The following is a 25,562-nucleotide window of genomic DNA, read 5'->3' on the forward strand; positions in this document are numbered from 1 at the left end:
AGCTTTCACTAAGTATAGAAGTGTTTTCACCACTATTTTCTTCTAATATGTTTTTAAATTCCCAATATAGCTATAGGCTAGTCGCCTTCCATCTAGACAGGCTCTAAACCAGTTTTGGAGATAAGCTTCCAAAACTGGACTGGAACATGATGATTATTTATAAATTTATGTACAGCTCTTATTTATCCATCTTGCAATCTTGTAAACTTATCTATCCATCTTGCAATCAAGTGACTCTGGATGGCATACAACCAGGTTAATATTAAAAATATTTAAGAAGTTTAACATTGTAAAAGGAATTAGAACAACAGAATGCAAAGAGATTACTGTAAGCCAGATGGAGATGTTAATTGCCCAGTAGCTATCTCAATACAGTATTTTGAACTTCCCTAGAATTCCCCAGGCCTGTGGACACAAGCAGGTCTTGATGGACCTTCAAAAAACTGAAATGGTGAGCCAGCTTCACTTTCAGAGGAGTATGTTCCATAAAGGGGGTCACAGCAGAAAAGTCCTACTGCCTAGGGCAGTGATGGTGAACCTTTTCGGCTCTGAGTGGCAAAAAGGGAGCGTGTGCAAGTGCGCTCATTTGGGTCACAACCCAGAAGAAGGGTTGTCCGGGGCTCATGCATGCACCCAAAAATGAACTTCCGGTTTCCGGCATGCGCATGTGCGCCATTCAGCTAGTGTTCTAGGTTTCTGGCGCGCATGCACGCACAACAATCAGCTGGCTGGCATGCGTGATCACGGAGGAAAACGGAAGACCAGCTCTTCCAGTTTCCGGCACTTCTGCACGCACAAAAGCCAGCTGATCATCATGCATTCATGTGCACCAGAAACATGGAAGAGGAACAGGCAACGCCATGCGTGCTAGATGACATGGCTCTGCATGCCACTTCGGGCACGCGTGCCATAGGTTTCCATCACGGGCCTAGGATCTGCCAAATGAAACCCCCAGTCAACAGGATCTGCAGCATACTCTCTGTACTGGAAAGCCATTTTGCTGTAGTGATTAAGGCACTAGGCTAGAAACCAGGAAACTAAGTTCTAGTTCTACCATAGGAATGGAAGCCGCCTCGGTGACCTTGGACCAATCACTAGGAGACTGTGAGTTCTAGTCTCACCTTAGGTATGAAAGTCAGCTGGATGACTATGGGCCAATCACACAATTCACTTCACGGAGCTGGCATGGGGAAAGTAGGGGGAGGGAGGATTTGTATATTCACTGCCTTGAGTTATTTGTAAAAATAATAATAAATTATTATTATTTTTATAATAATAAAAATTTATTATTATTTTATTTAATAATAATAAAAATATAAATATTAAAAAAAATCTGGTGGGTGTGGGGGAAGAAAAGCTACTATTCAGCCTTAAGTGTGTTGGGGAAAAACTGAGATCCAAATCTCTTGGTTTTCGCTTTGCATAATTATTCCAGACATTGTTATGGCTACAAGTCTGGAATAGAAAGTTGCTTTTTCAACAGGGAAAAGAATAATAATGTTGAAATCTGCCTCTAGGAGAGTATGGGGTTGCTTTATTGCAATACACCATAAACTGCCTAGAAAAGTCTCACTCTTAAGACAGCAATTCAAGGCTGCAGTTTCAGGAGAATATCATCAGGTTTAGCACTTGTAGCTTTGTTTCTGAAAAGCTTTCTCTGGAAGCATTTTCTTTGCGAAGCAGGAGAAGATAATTAAACCAAAACTGTAAACAACTGTTTGGCGTATATGCCGTTTAAAATAGATTTATAATAATAGATAATGGATGAATTATTTTCTCTATTTCTTATTTTATTCTTTTGCTCTTCTAATATATGCCAGCAAAATGTGGACACTAACCTCACAATCGATAAAAAACTTACGAGTGCCACAAAGAGCCATGGAAAGATACATGCTCGGCATCACGAGACAAGACAGTAAGACCTGCATATCGATTAGAGCAGGGGTCAGTAACCTGCAGCTTTGGAGCCACATGTGGCTCTTTCATCCCACTGCTGGGGTTCCCTGTTGCTGGTCGGCTCCACAATTGATAGGGCTTTCGGTTAGGACAGGTAGAGGAAAAAGGATGCCACACTAGGAGGAGACTCTATGGTGGGGAACCGGACTTCTGATCGGCTCCAGAATTTAACGGGGGGCTTCTAATAGGATCTTTGTGGCTCTTTGAGTGTTTACGGTTGCCGACCCCTGGATAAGAAGATGCCATCAAATGAGTAAAAGAATTGAAATAGAAATGGGCTGGTCGCATAGCAAGAAGTGCTGATGGCAAGTGGACCAAGGCAGTCGTAGAATGGATCCTACTTGATAAAAAGTGTCCATGAAAGAGACCTAAAACAAGATGGATCTATGACATCAGCAAGTATTGCAGCCCCTTTTGGCCAAAGAAAGCTCAGGACCGTATTGGTTGGAAACATGCAGAAGAGGCCTTCATCCTGCAGTGGACAGACAATGGCAAGAATGGTGATGATTGTTTTTCTATGTGTGACATCTCTGTAAGGATCCAAATGAGAATTTAAAGTCATAAAATGTAATAATCTGGGGAGGGAAAATCTCCTATTATGAATATAAAAAGATAGGAAAAAACCATGAAGAGACTCAGACGGGTAGCTTGATGACTTCTCAAAGGTCAGAACAGGAAGGCCATTTCCTGTTTAGCTAAAATAACTTACAGTAGTTTAAAAATTCCCATTTCAAATACCGTCAGGAGGATCTTGTTTTGAATTCATCAGTAGCACAGGATGTATGCACGAACAAAGAAGTTTCAGAGAGGAATTAAAGTTTCCTGACTTTTTTTTTTCAACTTGCTTATTATAAGCAGCCAGGAGATCTTTAAATTTCCACAAAAATGTGAAGAGTTAACTTCTAAGCAAAAGAAAGGTGTGATTCATTTGCCAAGGCCAATTTCCCATCTGTTGCTTGGCAGGAATTTGTGTGAAGATTCACCAAAGCCACAGGTCTTAATTATATGCATCACCGGTTAACTAGTGAGGATTTTTTTTTGAAATTCTTTTATTTTTTTAAACAAACAAACATAAAAACATCTTCAATACAAATACAGTGTGTTGGTTGGTTGATTACAAATCTTTTGTGCAATTTCAGCAAATGTATAACATATGATTTATCTAGTTTTACATTTTATCAATCTGATATGTTCCAAATATATTGGTTTAATCATTGCTTAAATGTAAGTATTTTTTCCCTCATTTCAAGTATTCTCAGTTTTATGTTAATCATATTACATCATTCATTTCATTTTCTTAAATCAATATGTATTTCAACTATTTTTCCATTATTTTTTTTAATATGGAAATATATTACATTAATAAGACATATCAGTTGAAGGCATGTTGTTGCTTTGCTATTATTCAAAGGTTTTCAAGATTTTAGAATAGAAGCATCAACTTCTCTTTTTCTTACTCTGCAGTTGTGATTCAATTTATTTTGGCATCACTAACGCTCAGTTCTATCTTTTACATATATTTTTCTGCCTATCTTATGTTAAGTTCGGGCAATAAAGAGGCAGGATACCAGTGAGTGACAACAGCTCTTTAGTTTATAGTGAACCCAGCGAAAGACAACAGGCAAAAACCCCTCTTTAAATACTATTTTGGCTGAGGCTTCAATCAATCAGCAACGTGCTAGTTCCCGCCCAAACTTCCCTCCTAAAGTTTAAATACATTACACTCCTTCCCTCCTAGAACGCATTGTACCCATATTTACATAAAATTAGCATGTTATTTTTCCACGTAGTCACGCAGGTAGACAGGGCGTCTCCTAACTCTTTCTGACCTGCGCACTTCATTCTCTGGGAGTGAGTCGAACTGGTCGGAGGGACTGTTAGTTCCTCCCAGCTCCTCCTCTGGGCCGTCCGGCCCTGGATTATTGGCAGAGTCGTCCCTGCTGTCTTCAGGAGGAACCGGTTGGCGTCGCTGGACTTCATCGGATTCAGATGAGTCCCCCGCTCGCCTTGGGTTTGAGTCAGCTGTGAATTCAAACATTTGGTAGTCAGGGCCTGGCTGATTGGTTTCTGTATTACTTGGTATTCGTTTTCTTATTTGGTCTATGTGGCGTCTCCAAACCCGGCCATCCTCCATGTCTACTACATATGATTTCGGCCCGGTTATTCCAAGAATTGTCCCTTTTAACCATGTTGGGCCCTCGCTATAGTTGTGTGCCCACACTGGGTCACCCACTGTCATTTCCCTAGTTTTTTCTTGTATCCCCTTGTACCCATCTGGGGTGTAGGTTGGATTTAGTCGGTCTAATGGGCACCTGAGCTTCCTGCCCATCAATAGTTCCGCTGGGCTGCGGCCAGTTGTCACACAGGGGGTTCTATGTTGGACTGCCAAGAAGGTATCGATTTTTGTTTGCCAATCACCTGGACTTATCCTAGATAGCGCTTCCTTGGCGCTCCGAACAAAATGTTCTGCAAGTCCGTTCGTCGCCGGGTGGAAAGGCACCGAGAGGACATGTCTGATGCCCTCTTCTGCTAAGTACCCCTCAAACTGGTTTGCCGTGAATTGCGGGCCATTGTCGGAAACTAGGGTGTCGGGCAGGCCATGTGTTACGAATAGGTGCCTCAGGACTGAGATAACTGCCTCGGCCGTCGTGGTTTTCATGATGATGATTTCTAACCATTTTGAGTAGGCATCTACTACAATTAAAAAGGTCTGCCCATGGAATGGCCCGGCAAAATCTATGTGAATCCTGGACCATGGCCCCTGGGGTTTCTCCCACTCTCTAATTGGGACTGTAGGGGGTAGTGGCCTTGACTCTTGGCAGGATTGGCATTTCCCTACCCTGTCGCTAATTTCCTTATCCATTAGGGGCCACCATACATAACTCCTCGTTAAACTCTTCATCCTCACAATCCCCGGGTGGCCCACATGCAACAGTTCCAACACATTTCTGTGTAATTTCTCCGGAATAACCACCCTATCCCCCCATAACAGACACCCCCCTTGAACCGACAGTTCCGCTCGTTTTTTCGCAAAGTCTTTGAAACGCTCACCCGGCGCAGCGGGCCATCCCCTTTGCACCCAACCGATTATGGTAATGTCCTTGTAAGATGCCCTAGCCACTTCCTTGAATGTGACTGGGCCAGAGTCCAAAGAGTCAATTAGCAAGACGGGTGTCCCCGGGGTTGGGTCTTCGATAGTCTCTGGTAAAGGGCATCTACTAAGAGCGTCCGCATGCCCTAAGTCTTTTCCGGGGTGGTGGAGCAATTTGTAAGAGTATGCCGCTAGGAAGATAGTCCATCGGGTCAGCCTGGGTGAAAGTGCAACGGGTGTTGGGCGGTCGCCCGCTAGGAGTCCCAGTAGGGGTCTGTGGTCCATGACTATCTCGAAATCTCGTCCGAATACGTATTCGTGGAATTTCTTAACCCCGGAGACTATAGCCAATGCCTCCCTATCTAGCTGGCTGTAGTTCCTTTCGGCCGAGGACATTGTTCGGGAATAATACGCTATAGGGGCTTCTGTTCCATTCGGTAACCTATGGCTGAGCACAGCCCCCACCCCGTAGGGAGATGCATCACAAACTAGTACTAATGGCAACGTGCCATTGTACTGAATGAGGAGGCTATCGCTGGACAAAAGGTTTTTTACCCCCTCAAATGCCTTAGCTTCCACCTTTCCCCAGGACCAAACAGCTTTCTTTGCTAGTAATTTGTGTAACGGTTCGGCTATTGTTGCCTTATTCTTTAAGAATACCGCATAGAAGTTGACAAGCCCTAAGAATGCTTGTAATTCCGTTTTATTTTTGGGAGCTGGGGCCTTCCTGATGGCCCGCACCTTGCTCTCAGTAGGGTGAATCCCTTCCCTGTCTATTCGGTATCCCAGGAATTCTATGGATTCCACCCCAATTTGGCATTTGTTAAGCTTAACTTTAAGCCCAGCAGACCTGAAAATGCCCAAAACCTTCCTTAGTCTTACCCCAAGTTCTTCTAAGTTTTCTGCTGATACTAATACATTGTCGAAATATGGTACCACCCCGGGTAGACCCTGTAAAAGTCGCTCCATTAGGTTTTGGAATAGCCCTGGAGCCACACTAACTCCGAACTGGAGTCGAGTGCATTTGAAAGCGCCGCGGTGCGTGACAATTGTCTGCGCCTCGGCTGTGCTGCTATCTACGGGTAGTTGCTGGTAGGCTTGAGCCAAATCGAGTTTGGCGAAAACCTGCCCTTGTCCTAACGAGTGCAGCAAGTGTTGCACTACTGGGACGGGGTATGCGCTCTTCTGCAATGCTTTGTTAAGCGTTGCCTTGTAGTCAGCACAAATCCGGACCGATCCGTCCGGTTTGACTGGGGTCACTATAGGTGTCTCCCATTTTGCATGGTCGACGGGGACTAGTATTCCCTGGCTTACTAGCTTGTCCAATTCCCTGTCAATCTTGGGCTTTAGGGCGAATGGGACCCTCCTAGCCTTTAACCTGATGGGGGCAACTTGTGGGTCTAGATTGAAAGAAATAGGGGTCCCCACGTACTTGCCCAGGCAGTCTTTGAAGACGTCCTCGAACTCCTTCAGCAGTTCATCCTTGATCCTTGATCCTTGATCCTTCATTTCTGTAGACCCCGGTCACTCCCATGCCCAAAGCTCGGAATCAGTCCAGTCCTAGCAAACTCGGTAAAGTTCCATCTACTACGGTGATTGGCAGGGTTTACTTGAATTGTCCATACTTGACTTTGACGGACGTGACCCCTCGAACAGGGATTCGATTTCCCTGGTAGTCTTGCACTCTCAGCTTCTGGGTTTGTAGCTGGCGCTTTGCAATGGCTGGCAAGTCCCTCACGAGGGTGTCCCAGGACATAATTGTGATTGATGAGCCGGTGTCTACCTCCATTTGGCACGGCACCCCTTCAATGTATGTTTTGGTAAAAATCTTCTTTTCTAGTCGTGTCGATGCGTGGCCCACTCTCACAGTGGTCTGATTTAACTTCACGCCCTTTTTGAGTGGACCAATCCCGGGCTGCTTCGCTGCTCCCGTGTTCTGATTGGTCGGTTTGAATTTTTGGCGGGAAGGTTGGGGGGCTCGACAGGCCTGCGCTATGTGTCCTTTCTTTTCGCACCGCCGACAAATCGCATCCTTGAACCTGCAGTTTTGTCATTGGTGTTGGCCCCCGCAACTCACGCATTCGTCCCGGTCACCTCTCTCCGGCCTCCTGGTGTGGAAAACCTCTTCCCCTTCCTCACCTTCCGATTCGGCCTGGACTTCCTCACTGTGGACCGGTGTTGTTTTCGCTTTTGCAAGGTTTCCGCCGCTTTGGTGGACATCTCGTGAGCCCTGGCCTCGTCCAAGGCTATTGCCAAAGTCAGGTTGCTCTTAGACAGCAGTCGCCTTTGCAGTCGGATGTCCCTGACCCCACAAATGAGTTGTTCGAATAAGGAGTCCTCCAAATCTCTGTACTCACAGTGGTTCGTGGCTTTCCTCAACGCGGCCATGTACACGCTTATCGATTCGCCCTCTCGCTGTACCCGTTGCCTCAACTCGAACCATTGGACGAACTTTGAGGGTACCGGTGCGTAGTGCGCTCGAAGTGTTGTTTGTAGTGTTTGCCACGGTACCGATTGTACCGGCGTTGGCTCTGAAAGTGACTCCGCGGTATCGAAAACCTCTGGACCGCAGTGGCTCAGGAAGTACGCTCGCTTCCGATTATCCGAGACTCCTTGTAGTTCGTTTGCTTCGAGGAAACACTCGAAACGAGCCATGTACGACCCCCATTTCTCCTTGGCTGGGTCAAATGGCTCTGGCGGCGTGTAGCTGGACATCGCTAACTATCCGCCCTTGAAACTGGCTGGGTTCGCAAATTCTTTTGCTCCTTCAGCTCTTTTCCCGATCTCACTGCCTCAATATCCCATCCTCGTCGCCAGTGTTAAGTTCGGGCAATAAAGAGGCAGGAGACCAGTGAATGACAACAGCTCTTTAGTTTATAGTGAACCCAGCGAAAGACAACAGGCAAAAAACCCTCTTTAAATACTATTTTGGCTGAGGCTTCAACCAATCAGCAACGTGCTAGTTCCCGCCCAAACTTCCCTCCTAAAGTTTAAATACATTACATCTTATTTCCTTCTATTACCAGTATACCAAGCCAGAAATGTATTAACAAGAGAGATCAGAGCAGCAAAAAGAAGCTACTCTGAATAGCTAAGGAATCAGTTCTCAACAAATGAACCAGCAAACATGTGGAAAACTCTTAAATATATCACCGGCTACAGCAAACCTCCTTCCCAAGCTGAACGAAATCAGCAACTGACAGATGACCTGAACGTGTTTTACTGCAGGTTTGAAAGGAAACTACCACCTATCTTCATAATCCACATATCAGACACACCAACAACAGCCAAACCTCCTACAACAGATCCAGTGGTAGGATTCAAATAATTTAACAACCGGTTCTCTGCCCTAATGATTTCTTCCAACAACCAGTTCACCAAACTGCTCAGAAAGTTAACAACCGGTTCTCTCAAAATGATGCGAACTGGCTGAATCCCACCATGACCTGACCCCATCCCATTGGGTTCACAACCCCTCATGATCACAGAAAAGAAAGTGCAAGACCTACTTCACAGACAAAAACCAGGAAAAGCTCCAGGCCCAGACAAGATAATTCCTTCTTACTTAAAAGTCTGTGCTGAGCAATTGGCCCCCATCTTCACCATTATCTTCTATAAATCACTAGAGATGTGCTATTTTCCTTCTTGCTTCAAATGCTCTACTATCATCCCAGTGCCGAAGAAGCCCATCATCAAGGAACTGAATGACTACAGACCAGTTGCTCTAACATCTGTAGTCATGAAAACCTTTGAAAGGCTAATGCTGTCCCACTTGAAAACCATCACAGATCCACTGTTAGACCCCCTACAATTTGCATACCGAGCAAATAAATAAAAAGTTGATGCTGTTAATATGGCTCTGCACTACATCTTACAACATTTTGAATCTCCAAAGACCTATGCAAGGGTCCTCTTTGTAGACTTTAGTTCAGCATTCAATACCAGCATTCCAGGCACTCTTCTAACTAAGCTAAACCAGCTACAGGTACCTGAACGGACTTGTAAATGGATCACAAGCTTCCTAACAAACAGGAAGCAGCAGGTGAAGCTAAGCAGAATCACATCAGATACCTGTACAATTAGCACAGGGGCCCAACAAGGCTATGTGCTCTCCCCAATTCTCTTCTCTCTGTATATCAATGACTGCGATTCATCTGTTAAACTACTGAAGTTTGCAGATGACACAACAGTGATTGGTCTCATTCAAGACAAAAATGAATCCGCATAGCGGCTTCTGGGTGGCGCCACCTTTCTCGTTGGGTGCTAATTTATGGCACTCCGCATTGAATATGGTAAAAGCCGGATTTAATAACTGATCCCGGCTTCATTTCTCTCTCTGGTTGAAAGAGAGAGACAGAGCAAGGGGGAGGATTTGGGTAGATTCCCCTAGGGGCTTTGTTTTTGTAATACAAAGTCCTGAACGGTCGAATCCCCTTATTTACCCCTCCCCCACCTCCAGTATTCTCTGCGCTCCTGAAAAAGCAGGAAAAGAGGAAGGTGTCCACTTCTGCTAGCAATTGATTTCTTTTTGTGGATATGAAAAGCAGGCGGAACGAGTGTGAGGAACAATTATTGGTTTGCAAGTATTTTTGATTTTCTGACTTCCGCCCCCCCTTCAGTTTCATTTTAGAGAAACTGAAAGCAGAGCGATACATCAAAGGGAGCTTTGCTGTTGAATCGAAACTGAATGGAGATTTTATCTTATTGTGTTTGACTGTGGACTGTTGGATTATATTACGCTGTTTAAGTACTTTACAAGGGGATTCTCAGCAGGAATTTTGTTATGGAGGTTCTTTCAGAAGAATGGATTCGTGACTTTATACAGGACTACACAGAAAGTATGTATTTAATTATTCAAAAATACGAATTGATAAAAAATGGGGACGTTTTGGATGAGAGTTTGGAGCAAATTAACCAGTGCAATTATTCGGAAAATGGAATGGAGGACATACAAATAAAAGTGGATAAATATGAAGATTTGATCGTGAAGAAACAAGGTGATCTAAAGAAGTTTTCTTTAAATAGTTTGGATGAGCTGCCTGAATTTGTGCTACAGGAGATTGTCCTCAAATGGAAAAGACTCACAAGCTTAATGTTTCCCAAGAGTTCTCTTTTGGACTGATGGAATATCGGCAGTAATTTTTGGATTTCTGGACATAAGGAATTACTAGGAAATATTGTGATTGACTTTTAAAAGGAGCAACGAAGGAAAGACAGAGATTAATGCACCAAAAAATGGCAAGAGACAAAAGTATTATTTTTGAAACAAGGTTTTTTTTAAATATTAATAGACAAAAATATTAGTGTCCCCGAAAGGCAATTCGTGATTATAAGAGACTAGATATTTGGATATACTGGACTTTGATGAGGAAGGACTAAAGTTGAATAGATATTGTAATTAATTAAATAATATTGTAATTTTCTCTATTGAAATTTTATAAATTTTATAATCTGTTGTATTGAATTTTAAATAGAATATTCTTGAAAGATCTTATGTAAGAAGGACTTGGGGGGGAAATTATATGGTTATATGGTTATAGAAGCTATAAGGGAGATATTCTCTGAACTGGATTGGATTTTTATGCTTTAGCTGGTTTTAAATATTTTAGGATTAATTTGTTCTACTGATTTATATATTTTATTACTGTTTATTGTTAATTTTTTGAAGGATTTGGTTATGTAAGGAGGAAGTCAGAGCTAGAGAGGGAGAATTGGTATAATAGTTTTGGGGAAAAAAATTTTTTTAGCATATGTTTGTTTTATTTTTAACTATACCTTGTGTTTGTTCCGGGAAGCCAGGGGGGGAGGGGGTTTGTGAAGGGAGAGGGGTTGGGGGGAAAGGGGAAAAAAAATTTTTTTTGTAAAACTTTTTGAATAAAAAAAAAAAAATGAATCCGCATACAGATGGGAGGTTGAATAACTAGCCTTGTGGTACAACTGGAACAATCTGGAACTGAACACATTCAAAACTGTAGAAATGGTGGTGGACTTTAGAAGAAACCCTTCCATACTTCCATCTCTCGCAATACTAGACAACATAGTATCAACAGTAGAAACCTTCAGATTTCTAGGTTCTACCATATCACAAGATCTAAAATGGACAGCTAACATCAAAAATGTCATCAAAAAAGCACAACAAAGAATGTTCTTTCTGCGCCAACTCAGAAAACTCAAACTGCCCAAGGAGCTGCTGATCCAGTTCTACAGAGGAATTATTGAGTCTGTCATCTGCACCTCTGTAAGTGTCTGGTTCAGTTCTGCAACCCAACAAGACGGACACAGACTTCAGAGGATAATTAGAACTGCAGAAAAAACAATTGCTACCAACCTGCCTTCCATTGAGGACCTGTATACTGCACGAGTCAAAAAGAGGGCTGTGAAAATATTTACAGACCCCTCACATCCTGGACATAAACTGTTTCAACTCCTACCCTCAAAACAACGCTATAGAGCACTGCACACCAGAACAACTAGACACAAGAACAGTTTTTCCCGAATGCCATCACTCTGCTAAACAAATAATTCCCTCAACACTGTCAAACAATTCACTAAATCTGCATTACTATTACTATTCTCAACGTTCCTATCACCCATCTCCTCCCACTATGACTGTATGATTGTAACTTTGTTGCTTGTATCCTTACGATTTATATTGATATTGATTGTTTCCTGATTGCTTATTTGTACCCTATGACTATCATTAAGTGTTATATCTTAGAATTCTTGATGAATGTATCTTTTCTTTTATGTACACTGAGAGCATATGCACCAAGACAAATTCCTTGTGTGTCCAATCACACTTGGCCAATAAAAAAATCTATTCTATTCTATTCTATTCTATTCTATTCTATTCTATTCTATTCTATTCTATTCTATTCTATTCTATTCTATTCCTTCTTTAGTCTCAATACCAAAATAGCAAAATTGCATCTGTAGCTTATTGTCAACACTGATTTCTGCATCATGTGGGGTATGTGTGTTGTATCATATTACACACACAATACAATACAATACAATACAATACAATACAATACAGTACAATACAATACAATACAATACAACACAATACAACACAATACAATACAGGTAGTCCTCAATTTATGACCTTGTTTGTTGCTAAGTGGGAAATTCATTAAGTGATTCCCCTCCCTCGTTTTATGACCCTTCTTGCCATAGTTGTTAAGTGGATCACTGCCGCTGTTAAATTAGTAACTGATCATATGATCCCAGGAACATTGCAACTGTCATAAATATGAGCCAATTGCCAAGTGTCTGAATGTAAATCACATGACCATGGGGATGAAAAATGGTCATAATTTACTTTTTTCAATGCTGTTGTAACTTTGAACCTTGACTCAATGGACTGTTGTAAGTCGAGGACTACCTGTATACATGTGCCATTTTCTTTTTCATAAATGTGAATAACACTATTCAGTCTATTTGACTTTTACAAAATAAAGAGATGAACCTGAGGTTTCTGTTTTGTGAGTAAAACTTGATACTGAACATTCACAATAGATACTAATAAGGAATCCCTTAATACATAGGTCAGATTTCCCAACCCATACATTCCCGTTGGATTATAACTTCCATGATTCCCAGGAAGCTAGTTGGAGACTGTAGGGAATGGCCTTGAAGATGAGAAGGTAGAGATGGGATCTTGGAGTCTTAGTGGGCAGCCAATTAAATATGAGCCAATAATGTGCAGCAGCAATCAAAAGAGCCAATGCAATCCTAAACTGCATTAACAGAGGGATACAATCAAGATCAAGGGAGGTACTAATATCACTCTATAAAGCCTTAGTAAGACCACACCTAGAATACTGCATCCAGCTTAGGTCACCTAGAGATTCTAGAAAGACTGCAGGGAAGAGCAACCAAGATGATTAGGGGACTGGAGACTAAAACATACAATGAATAGTTGCAGGAACTGGGCATGGCTAGTCTAGTAAAGAGAAGGACCAGGGGTGACATGATAGCAGTGTTCCAATATTTGAGGGGCTGCCACGGAGAGGAGAGGCTCAAGCTATTTTGCAAAGCACCTGAAGGCCAGACAAGGAATAACGGATGGAAACAGAACAAGGAGAGATTTGACCTGGAAATAAGGAGAAATTTTCTGACAGTGAGAGCAATCAACCAATGGAACAGCTTCCCTTCAGAAGTTGTGGGAGCTTCATCACTGGAAACTTTCAAGAAGAGACTGGACAGCCATCTATCAGAAATAGTATAGGATCTCCTGCTTGGGCAGGGAGTTGGACTAGATGACCTAAAAGATCCCTTCCAACTTTGTTAATCTGTTAAATGCTACCAAGGCAGTAATCAGTCAAGTTAGCTTGAGCCATTCTAAAAAACTAATCTGAGTAAATATCTCCAACAATCCCTTCTCCCATTCACATAAAGAGTAAAGAGGGAGGAAGAGAAGATACTGTTACTATAGTCACATAGTCAGTACAAGTACAGGTAGTCCTTAACATACAATAGTTCATTTAGTGACCATTCAAAGTCACAACGGCACCGAAAAAAGGGACTTCTGACCATTTTTCACCCTTATGACCTTTGCAGCATCCCCCCGGTCACGGTTTTATATTCAGATGTTTGGCAACCAACTCACATTTATGACGATTGAGGTGTCCCGGAGTTGTGCGATCTCCTTTTGTGACCTTGTGACACGCAAATTGAAGAGGGCAGCCAAATTCACCTTGACAACCATGTGACTAAGAACGGCAGTGATTCATTTAACAAATGAGGTGAGAAAAGTCCTAAAGTGGAGCAAACTCACAACAAATTTCTCACTTAGCAACATACATTTTGGACTCCATTGTGGTCGTAAGTTGAAGACTACCTGTAATTTTAGACTTATATGGCTTTGATTTCTTGGTCTGGTCTATCTAGAGGGGCTGACTGTAATAATGGAGGAGGGAACTGTGATGCAACACAGCTGACTGACATTAGATAAGTTGACTTTGTATATAATATACAAATGGATGAAGACTATTGCTTGACATAGTGTAAGCCGCCCTGAGTCTTCGGAGAAGGGCGGGATATAAATGCAAAACAAAAAAAAAAAGGATAATATATTGTATGACCGACATTAGAAAGCAACATTTTGCAAGTAGTTCTTCTATGTAGTATCCAACATTCTCCTAAATTGGTCTTAGTGTTTATTCAGAGTGTTGTGAAATTAATAATATTTTATTTTTTGTTATTACGGTTACTTGTCTGTAGAATTAATTGCTATGATCCCTTGTTCTCAGACTGATAAAGATGCAGCCAGGAACTGAATAGAAGTAATTTATCAATGTTTGAAAAAGGTTCGTGTTGCACAGAAATATTCATAATTGGATTCAGAGCTGGACAGTCATAGGCCTTGAGATGTAAATGAAAAGAAACAGACTTTGGCCATTAGCTGCATGGATAAGAATACTTAAGAAAATGACTAGCCATACTTAATATATATCAGATCAGTAGTGAGCAACCTTTTCTGAACTCAGAACTTGCATGTTATTTTTACTGCCTTGCTGTAGCTGAGCACGCTATAACATCATCTAAGTCAGCAGCCCCCAATCTTTTGGGCACCAGGGACCAGTTCCATGGGGAAAGGTTTTCCCGCGGACCAGGGTATGTGTGGTTTTGCACATTGCCTGCATCCCACGGATCAGGCTTCGCTTGTTTGCATGGTCCAGTTGCTGGCATGCTGTGGCCCAGTACTCGTCCATAGGCTGGTGTTTGGGGATCCCTGATCTAAGTGAATGCAGTTGAAACATTTGGACCTTTTTTTTTTTTTTTTTGCATTATTGAAGGATTTTTAAGAGTGACATTGTAAAAAGTTGGCTAGTTTTGAGGTTCTGTTTGTATTAAGAATTCCAAGGGTCTAAGTCCTTCACGTTGTTCATTGTCTCTCAAATTCAGAAAAGGATGTAAAACAACAATCTCATTTCTATGAGCTAGAACTGGGATGTTACATGTAGCCCAGGGGTGGGCTCCTGGGGGTTCGGCAGGGTTCAGATGATCCTCTAGCCAAGGATCACCAAGGTTCGGCAAACCCCCAGATGCCACCCCTGGATGGCCATGCCCACCCCACCCGCCCATCTGCTCCTCCCAGGCGTCTCCATGTGGCCTGTTCAACATTCCAGGTAAGTGTAGGGGCCGCACGGAGGGTCTGGGAGGGCAAAAAACGGGCCTACTGGAGGTTCCGGAAGTCCTGAAATGGGCTTGTTTCTGGTCTCTGGAGGGCCTCTGAACCCCAGGGGGAGCAGTTTTCGCCCTCTCAGAGGCTTCAGGAAAGCCTTCAGAGCCTGGGGAGAGCGGAAAATCCCCCCCACGCCCGCCGTGGTGCAGGGGGTCAACTAAGCCAGGCCCACCATGACCACACCCACCATGGCCATGCACCTAGCGACGGGGCAGTGAACCCATTGCTAAAGGATCTGAAGCCTACCCCTGAGGCAGCCTATGTTTTGTATGTTACCTCACCCTCTATTAAGCTGTGGAAACATTAATGCCAATGTTTCATTAATTGCTCTCCCAAGTATTCTTGACTAATTCAGTGTCATCATAACAATTCATTTCATCACTTCGAAGGCTCCAGTCCTATTCAAAGGTATTGGAAGTATGCCCAAGTGAAAACCCCCAGAGAAGAAGATCAAAATGTAAACACTTCACCTGATGCTGGAAACATTTGCGAACAAATGATCTATAACAATCTATTATTCTATTAAAAGAGGGAGCATAAAAAGGGAGAATGCAGACAGTTTCCTAGAAAAATTAGTTTAAAACCTGTCTTAGACCATCTGTATTTATGTGAAAGTGTGTTTTGTTATATATGACAAAATTTAATCCCCTGATAATTAAGGCTGTGTGCAAGTCCTTGGTTCACACAGGTGTCAAGCCAAAATATGCCTTCTTTGATTTTTCTTAAGTATGAATTGTAAATTTAGTATGAATTGTGGATTAGTGGCAGGAACTCAGTGTGATTTAAAATCATAGTAAATGGCTAAGAGTTGTGATTAATAAAATCTTTTATATTAATGAATAAAAGCGGGGCTAAAACAAACTAGTGTTAACCATTTGCATTTCTCATTCTTAGAATCATAAAATAAAGGATTGCAAAGGGATCCTGGAGATCATCTAGTCCAAATCTCAATCCAGTGCATAAATCCAATACTGCCATATGTCTTACAGAAGGCCATTTGTCCTCTGTGTAATTGCCTCCAATGAAAAAGAATTATCCCTCCCAAGAATATCTGTTCCACGTTGAACTACAATTATCATTATCATTTTTCTCCTGATGCCTAATATCTGCATCCTTGTAAGGTAAGTCACTTGTCCTGTCTGATAGAATATCTCTGAACAGGCCTGCCTTATCTTTATTCTTGTAGCTGAGGACAGCTCCCAGGTTTTCCTGCAGTCTTCTTTTCTCTTGAATAAATGTCTGTTGTGCCTCTAATTGTTCCTTTTAGTTTCCTTCCAGCCAGGTACCTTATAACCTTGATTTGCTCTCCTTTGAGCATGCTCCAGGTTGTCAATATTGTTACCAGAATTGCATGTAATATTCCATGTAGGACCTGAACCAGTGGTGAAATGCACTTACCTTCCCTACTGGATTGGAAATGTGAGCTCGTGTGCGCCTCTTCTGTGCATGCGCAGAGCCTTCTATAGAGAGGAATAATGACTTTTGATCTTAGAATAATATTTTATGGTGCAGCATAGGTTGCATTCATGTTTTTCAAATATATAGAGCACATTACATGTAATGTACTGTACATAGAGTACAGTACATTACATTACATCTACCAACACTCGCAAATCCTTTTCACACAGTTGTCCAATATGTCACACCCAGAATGTTACACATGTACACCATTACCACTACCTTCATGTGAGTTCGGTTTCTATCTGCTCTTCCAAATTGTTAAGTAGCTCATGGATCTTGATAGCATCCTCTGAGGCAGAAGTCGCTAACCCCTGGTCAGCAGATTCAAACTTGGCTGTGCAAGCAGCTGGTGAGCGCAAAAAAACTCCTTTTGTGGGAAATGGTGGGCATGCACACACAAACCATCCCCTCCCTCCTGCTGCCACTACTGCCCGTCCTCAGAGCCAGAAAGGTTGGGGGCTGTTGCTCTAAGGAGTTCACTATCCTCTTATCTTTGTACTTTGTACTTGTACTGTATCTTTACAACTTATATTGTTTTTATTGTTTCCTAGTATGATTTGATTGCTTATTACTATCCTATGACTATCACTAAGTGTTGTATCTTATGATTCTTGATGAATATATTTTATTTTTTCTTTATGTATGCTGGGAGCATATGCACCAAGGACAAATTCCTTGTGTATCCAATCACACTTGACCAATAAAGAATTCTATTCTATTCTATTCTATTCTATTCTATTCTATTCTGTTCTATTCTATTCTATTCTATTCTATTCTATTCTACTCTACTTACTCTACTCTACTCTACTCTACTCTAATCTACTCTACTTACTCTACTCTACTCTACTCTACTCTACTCTACTCTACTCTACTCTATTCTTTTCTATTCTATTCTATTCTATTCTATTCTCTGTGAATTTGATAACCATATTTTCTGTCCTTGCATCCAAATCATAACTATGTTGAATGGTAGAGGGCTTAGGAGAGAGCCCTGAGCTATTCTCCTTCATCCACCTCCTTGATGTGGATCTAGTGATACACCCTTGTTGTAGCTTGATTGCTCAACTACCTTTGCATGCATCTAATGGTGGCGTTGTTCAGCCACATTGCCATCTTCACTACTAAGCTCTCATAGGAAACACTGTCCAATTCTTTGTTAAAGGTATGGTAAAATATGTGCAACTTATTCCTCCGTTAAGCTAAACCAATGTAGAGAGTACTAAGGAAGATTCTTGATAAAGATATGCTAGTTTCATTGCCGAGGTGACAAAAGATAAAACATTTTTAAAGTCCAGAATGTCCAATGGCTCAGTGGAAGCCACTGAGTGGAAGTGGCTCAGGCAGATACTTCCCTAATTCACTGAACTATAAGAAGTAAGGGAAGAGACAACATAATCAGACTGCCATTACAGTCAATCTCAATAAAAAATAGTTTTAGTCTTGGTTTGATTCTCACCTGATGGGGCAGACAAATGTCACTAAGGAGATTAGTGATTAACAATGCATTATGTGATTAACAATCACTCAATTAACACACCCTCACATCATGAACATAAATTGTTTCAACTTCTACCCTCAAAAAGACACTATTGGGCACCAAAACAACTAGACACAAGGACAGTTTTTTTCCGAATGCCATCACTCTGCTTAACAACTAATTCCCACAATACTGTCAAATAATTTACTAACACTGTATTACTATTATTCTTCTCTTCCTTACTAGTATCTATCTCTTCCTACTTATTACTATAACCATGCTGCTTGTATCTTTCAATTATATTGTTTTTATTTGTTTCCTAGTATGATTTGATAGCTTATTAGTAACCTTGACTATCACTGTTGTATCTTTTTTTCTTGATGAATATATTTTATTCTCTTTATTTACACTGAGAGCATCTGCACCTAAGGCAAATTCCTTGTGTGTCCAACCACACTTGGACAATAAAGAATTCTATTCTATTCTATTCTAGATTAGTTTGGCATGATTTGATAAACTCACTGGAGCATCTATTCTGGCTATATCTGCTTTAAGAGGTAAGAAAGCTACAAAAAGATTGTTTTGTGATTGTTTAACATTTCATTTTTATGGTATTAAGAACAAAAAAGGAAAATGAAAAAGGCAAAATCCCCCACAAAGTATAAATCAAAAAGTATAAATAAAGAACCCCAAATGAAACTAACATCAGCACCCTAAGACAAGTTTTTTCTGTGAGGGCATTCTGTAGTCCTTCAGGCCTTTTTAAACTTTCTCTCTCTTAGACAATCAGATTAATTAAAATTCTTGCTTGAATCTCTAGCCTTTTGCCTTACAGATTTTAAGTCTTAGCATGATTTGAGTTGTCTCTATATTATTTATTTCATGTTTGGTTATAAACCATTTTAGTGGCTTATTAATGAAAGACGTGGTACAGTTACACTGTACTGTATATAAATAATCATTTCCTCTGAATTCTGAAATGTTTCTAAATTTCATATTTGTACAAAAATTGATTTTTGACTTTTAGATGCTCCTTTAAAGTAGCATGATTTTTGAGATACATCTAAATATATAAGAATACTTGATTTGAGTCATTCTGCATTTTAAAGGCTCTACCATATACCATTATTAAAAAAGAAATTCTATAATATTTAAGGGTATTTTGAAAGGAGAATTCTCTACATATTTATGATTTTCCACAGTAGAGTGTTTTAAGCACAGCTATATATGGTTGTTGACATAAAACAAAAGAGAAAAAATACTGATTATGATGATACACCTCCTTTTCTCCTTGTATGGTAAAGGCTCAAGCTATGAGTATCTGGGCTGTACACATATCTCTATATTTAGTATAAAGGGATAATAGGTTCTCTCGGCCAACTTGGAACAGGAATTCAGTCTCTTGATATTTTTATACAAAGTGATCCCTAAAGTCCAATCTTCTATAATATTGACATTAAAATGACAACTCTGATTTCATTTGTTACTCTTCTGGAAGTGACTTGTATTACAAATATACAGTGCACTCCCTTCAAAAGGGAGTAAGACTGTGTATGCATTTCCATGATTATAGAATGACTTTAGGTTCTTTTTCTTATCCTTGGAAATCAAATACAAGTGAAAAAGCATGCCAGCTGTATTAGATATTCCAAAAGTTTATTGCTTCTCCAGACGGGAGTAATCCATCTTAAGTAGCGTAGTATATAGCAGGGACCCCCACCATTATAGAGTTTTTGTGACAGTAATTGGGAATAGCTTTTTTTTTTTCATTTATGGCTAGGGGCATGCTGGGAAATGCTACGTATGAGCAATGAGAAAATGATAATAGAATGAAATAGCTACCGTGTTTCCCCAGAAAATAAGACCCTGTCTTATATTTTTTTGAACGCTGAAATAAGCGCTTGGCCTTATTGCCAGGTGCTCAAAAGCCCAACTGGGCTTATTATCAGGGGATGTCTTATTTTGGGGATAACAGGATACATGCAAACTTTAGTTATTAGCAAACTCTGAAATGAAGATATTTAGCCTATCAGCCTTTAGACCCATTTTAAGGGGCTCATGTGGGGCACATCAGTATTTTGCAAGTGAAAATGACTCTTTGAGGTTATGGCATTGTTGTATGCCAGCTTTCTATTTATTATTTTTCATAAAATAACTTCAACCTAAAGCCAATTGGACCAGGGAATCTGACAGGTCTGTAGGGAGATGCCGCTGGTAAGAGGCCAGGGAATAAGACATGCATGGTGGCAACAACATATTGTTGCTGGAAACATCTGGTCTCTCTCCTTGACTACGGTGGCGAATACAGCGAAGCTCAAAGGAACCAGGATGTCCAAGATAAATGGCAAAGTAAAAAAAAACAAAAACCACCCTCTGCACTAGAGTGTTCTAGCACTTAAATTTGAAATTTGCAGGAGAAGGTTGTTGCAGCTGTTCTGTGAACAAAAAACAAAAAAAAACAAGTGCTTTCCTTCCATTCTTGAGATAAACAAAACAAAACAAAACAAAATATATTTCTCTGAGTATGACTGCCAGCCAGAGCTTTTTTACATTTTACATGAACCACCTTGCCTTTATTTTAAGTGCTAGGCCTAGACCTGTGGTGGCGAACCTTTTCCAGAATGAGTGCCCAAAGTGCACATGTGCGTCTGCCCGAATCCCCCAAAATGCAATGCATGTGCTGCCCGCTCCCCATGCATGCGCACGCAGGCGCCCCACAATGCCCCACCCTCCACGCATGCGTGGCAGAGACTCGACAACCAGCTGGCTGGTGGGAGGTTAACACGCATGCGTTGTGGAGCTGAACTGGGGTGATGGCTTGTGTGCCCACAGAGAGGGCACTGCATGCCACCTGTGGCACACATGCCATAGGTTCGCCATCACGGTGCTGGGAAGATGAGCATGTCCTGCTGCATGCTGAGAATATTTATATTTTGCCACTGCTGGCTTAGTGCTATCATCCATACTTGCTCAGCAGATATGGGTTGAGAAAAAAAGGATCCCGCTACAATTTGGAACTGTTCTTATTTATATAGATTGAGATTCTCAGTCATCCAAGTCATGGTTGTCCCAAAGGTGCTTTCTTTTCAAGAGGCAACTGAACTTCCTTTTTCTTTGAAGATGTTTCACTTCTCATCCAAGAAGCTTCTTCAGCTCTGACTGGATGGTGGGAAATGGAAGGATTAATATTCCTTGCAGACAGCTGGTCATTTGCATCCTTTTAGAGAGTCACTGAGGCCACTTGGAAGTTTATCTGTGTCCTCAGGGTCACCTGAGTAGTGCAAATGGGTGTGGAGTCTTCTTGGAACTGCTGAAAGGACTGTGTTATAGACTGGAAATAGATGGTGTATCCCTCCCTTTCTGTTGAGAGTGGGCTGTTCAGTTTTGACATAGATGGCCTCTTTGACCCCTATTTCAAACCGACGATCCTCTCTGTCCAAAATGTGGACTTTGCTGTCATCAAAAGAGTGGCTTTTGCTTTTTAAATGCAGATGGACTGCTGAATTTGTCCTAATGTGTTTGTTCTCCCATGTTGTGCCATGTGTTTATGAAATGGTTGTTTTGTTTCCCCAACGTACAGCTCTGCACATGGCTCACTGCATTGTACTGCATATACCACCTTGCTCTGTTTGTGTCTGGGTGTTTTATCCTTGCGGTGGACAAGCTTCTGCCTTACTATATTCTTGGGTAGTGAAGTGTCTACATATTTTATGTTGGCTGAAGATCCTCCTGAGCTGTTCTTATTTAGGTATTATTTAGATGATCTATCTAGCCACCCACCACTTATAATCATGTCTATAACTGGCATACATCAAATAAAATCTCCCAGAAGCAATGTTTCAATAAAATCTATGCAATTTCAACAACAACCCTTCCAACAGAAAGAAAGAAAAGAAACCCAGAAGCTTAACGTATCAACAGTATAAGGCTGTTCCACCTCCCAGAAGGCTCATCTATTGTCTTGGCCCAATGCCTGGAAGAAGAGCCAGGTTTTGAAAGATTTTTATATCATTCTGTTTACATTTCACAGTTCCTTACAGAGATAATTCCACGATTATCTCTTCTTGTGCACAAAGTAATATTGGGATAATGCATAATTATCTATTTCCATGAATTAAATAGAGAGAGTAAGAGAGAGACACTCTAGACAACATAGTATCAATAGTAGAAACCTTCAAATTTCTAGGTTCTACCATAACGCAAGATCTAAAATGGACAGCTAACATCAAATACGTCATCAAAAAAGAACAACAAAGAATGTTCTTTCTGCGCCAACTCAGAAAGCTCAAACTGCCCAAGGAGCTGCTGATCCAGTTCTACAGAGGAATTATTGAGTCTGTCATCTGCACCTCTATAACTGTCTGGTTTGGTTCTGCAACCCAGCAAGACAGACACAGACTTCAGAGGATAATTAGAACTGCAGAAAAAACAATTGCTACCAACCTGCCTTCCATTGAGGACCTGTATACTGCACGAATCAAAAAGAGGGCTGTGAAAATACTTACAGATACCTCACATGCTGGACATAAACTGTTTCAACTCCTACCCTCAAAATGATGCTATAGAGCACTGCACACCAGAACAACTAGATCCAAGAACAGTTTTTCCCCGACCGCTATCACTCTGCTAAATGAATAATTCCCTCAACACTGTCAAACTATTTACTAAATCTGCACTACTATTAATCTTCTCATCGTTCCCATCACCCATCTCCTTCCACTTATGACTGTAACTTTGTTGCTTGTATCCTTACAATTTATACTGTAAGTGATCGTTTCCTGATTGCTTAATTGTAGCCTATGATTATCATTAAGTGTTGTATCATTAAGTGTTAAATTTGTAGCCTATGACTATCATTAAGTGTTTTACCTTAGAATTCTTGATGAAGGTATCTTTTCTTTTATATACACTGAGAGCATATGCACCAAGACAAATTCCTTGTGTGTCCAATCACACTTGGCCAATAAAAAAAAATCTATTCTATTCTATTCTAATGTGCAGGTTGAATCTGCTGTTTTCCTATGCAGATGTAATAGGCAGAAGGAATAATCTTAAGAAATAGGATTGGATTTTGCCCCAAACATGATTCTAGCAATCATGTTCTTGCATTAACTCCCTAACTGGAGAATGGATTCCAAAGGAAAATAAAAAATGTCTCTGTTTTTCTTCTCGGCAGCCTCCAATACTATAGCTTGTTGTAATACCATTACCTTGATTGACAACATATTGAATAACAGGTTATTTTCAAGTTTTCACAGAATTCAGTAGAAGAAGATATCTTAAGCTGAATTAAGTTGAATAACTGTCTGGTTTGGTTCTGCAACCCAACAAGACAGATACAGACTTCAGAGGATAATTAGAACTGCAGAAAAAACAATGGCTACCAACCTGCTTTCCATTGAGGACCTGTATACTGCACGAATCAAGAAGAGGGCTATGAAAATATTTACAGATCCTCACATCCTGGACATGAACTGTTTCAACTCCTACCCTCAAAACGATGCTATAGAGCACTGCACACCAGAACAACTAGACACAAGAACAGTTTTTTCCCAAACGCCATCACTCTGCTTAACAACTACTGTAATTCCCTCAAAACTATCAAACTATTTACTAAGGCTGCATTACAATTACTATTAATCTTCTCATCGTTCCTATCACCCATCTCCTCCCACTTTTGACTGCATGACTGTAACTTTGCTGCTTGTATCCTTTCAATTTATATTGATATTGTTTCCTGATTGCTTATTTGTACCCTATGACTACCACTAAGTGTTGTACCTTATGATTCTTGACGAATGCATCTTGTCCTTTTATGTACACTGAGAGCATATGCACCAAAGACAAATTCCTCGTGTGTCCAATCACACTTGGCCAAAAAGAATTCTATTCTATTCTATTCTATTCTATTCTATTCTATTCTATTCTATTCTATTCTATTCTATTCTATTCTATTCTATTCAACTACCACAGGCATCAGTGCTACCCCTTGCTCTTTTTAACTTATCCACAACCTACCTGAAACTGTTGCTCAGAAATTTATTTACACCAATGATATCAATCTCACAGTGATGCAGAGGTCATCCTCTCTCAAAATCTCCAGAACCTGGATGACTGTTTCAAAGAAATGGCACCTCCAACCAAGCCTAACAAAAACAGAAGTAGCCACTTTATTCCCATAAAAATAAAAAGAGGGAGGGGGGAAGCACCTACAGACATGCAATATTTTCTTACCATGACCTTATAATAAAAATAAAATTGGTATGCATGATTTTGATTTCCTTGTCTGGCCTACTTTAAACAATAAAAGGTAGTCCTTGACTTAAATTGCAACCACTATTGAACCCAGCCCAATTACAGGAGCTGATCAGTTTTTGTGACCTTCTGACAAGCGAAGGCAACAGGGAACCAGATTCACTTAACAACCATGTTACTAACTTAACAACTGCAGTGATTCGCTTAACAAATGTGGCAAGAAAAATGGCAGAATGGTGCAAATCTCACTTAAGCAGCATATATTAATTTGCTAGGCTAGTGTGACTTGTGTGCCCAAGAGTTTAGGCACAGTCAAATATGGTAGTCATCAAAGGGTCCATAAATCTCTTTGTAGAAAGTTTTCTTTTCTTTTCTTTATTTATTTCATCAAGCATGGATTTTATGACAGATACAAGTGTAAACGTAATTATAAATACATGTAAAGGATACGAATAAAAGAAAACATTAGGACAGGGATGGTAGGCCCGCTGTTGCATTTATGCACGCCCTTTACAGACCTCTTAGGAATCGGGTGAGGTCTACAGTAGACAGTCTAAGGTTAAAGTTATGGGGATTTGGGGAAAAAACCACAGAGTCAGGTAGGGCATTCCAGGCGTTGACAGCTCTATTACTGAAATCGTATTTTCTGCAGTCTAGTTTGAGTCGGTTTACCATGACTTTGTATCTATTGTATGCTCTTGTATTGTTTTGGTTGAATCTGGTATGGACATTGTACCAGCTGATTTTATGTATTATGCTTAGGTCAGACCGAAGGTGAAGTTCTAAGTTATCTAAGCCCAAAATTTCGAGTCTGGTGGCATAAGGTATTTTGTTGCGAGCAGAGGATTACATCAGCCAGCAAGGCTAGATAAGACCCCCACCCTCTGAGAGTCTGACAACCAATCAGGATACTCTTCCTATGCCCCAGGAAGTTCAAAGCCCAGAGAGGGCATAAAACCAAGGCATGCTCAGTATCTCGGCCCCTTTTCTGTTCAGGAAGTCAAACCATGTGAACCTGTCCACCATTAAACCATCTTTCCAAGCAGTCTCCATGTTTCCAGTGTCTTTTACCCCACTTGGAACTGAACCCAGATGGACATTTCTTCCAACAACCTGTAGTGATTAATTTTAAT

The 25,562-nt window shown here is 40.9% G+C and overlaps 1 long non-coding RNA gene across 4 annotated transcripts in view; it reads left to right on the forward strand.

The window, feature by feature from the left end:
• Positions 1–25,562, forward strand: part of LOC131199208 (uncharacterized) — a 70,019-nt gene that overhangs the window by 4,057 nt on the left and 40,400 nt on the right. For 3 of the 4 annotated variants that reach the window (XR_009155296.1, XR_009155299.1, XR_009155298.1), the window contains exons 2-3: positions 16,131–16,357; positions 18,668–18,731. This is a non-coding gene — a long non-coding RNA (uncharacterized LOC131199208). Of the gene's footprint in view, positions 1–16,130; positions 16,358–18,667; positions 18,732–21,754; positions 23,073–25,562 lie in introns of those variants that run through there. The other variant, XR_009155297.1, reaches the window with a different exon arrangement.

The sequence above is a fragment of the Ahaetulla prasina genome, chromosome 5 (assembly GCF_028640845.1).
Source record: "Ahaetulla prasina isolate Xishuangbanna chromosome 5, ASM2864084v1, whole genome shotgun sequence".
In the NCBI taxonomy this organism is placed as follows: Eukaryota; Metazoa; Chordata; class Lepidosauria; order Squamata; family Colubridae; genus Ahaetulla; species Ahaetulla prasina.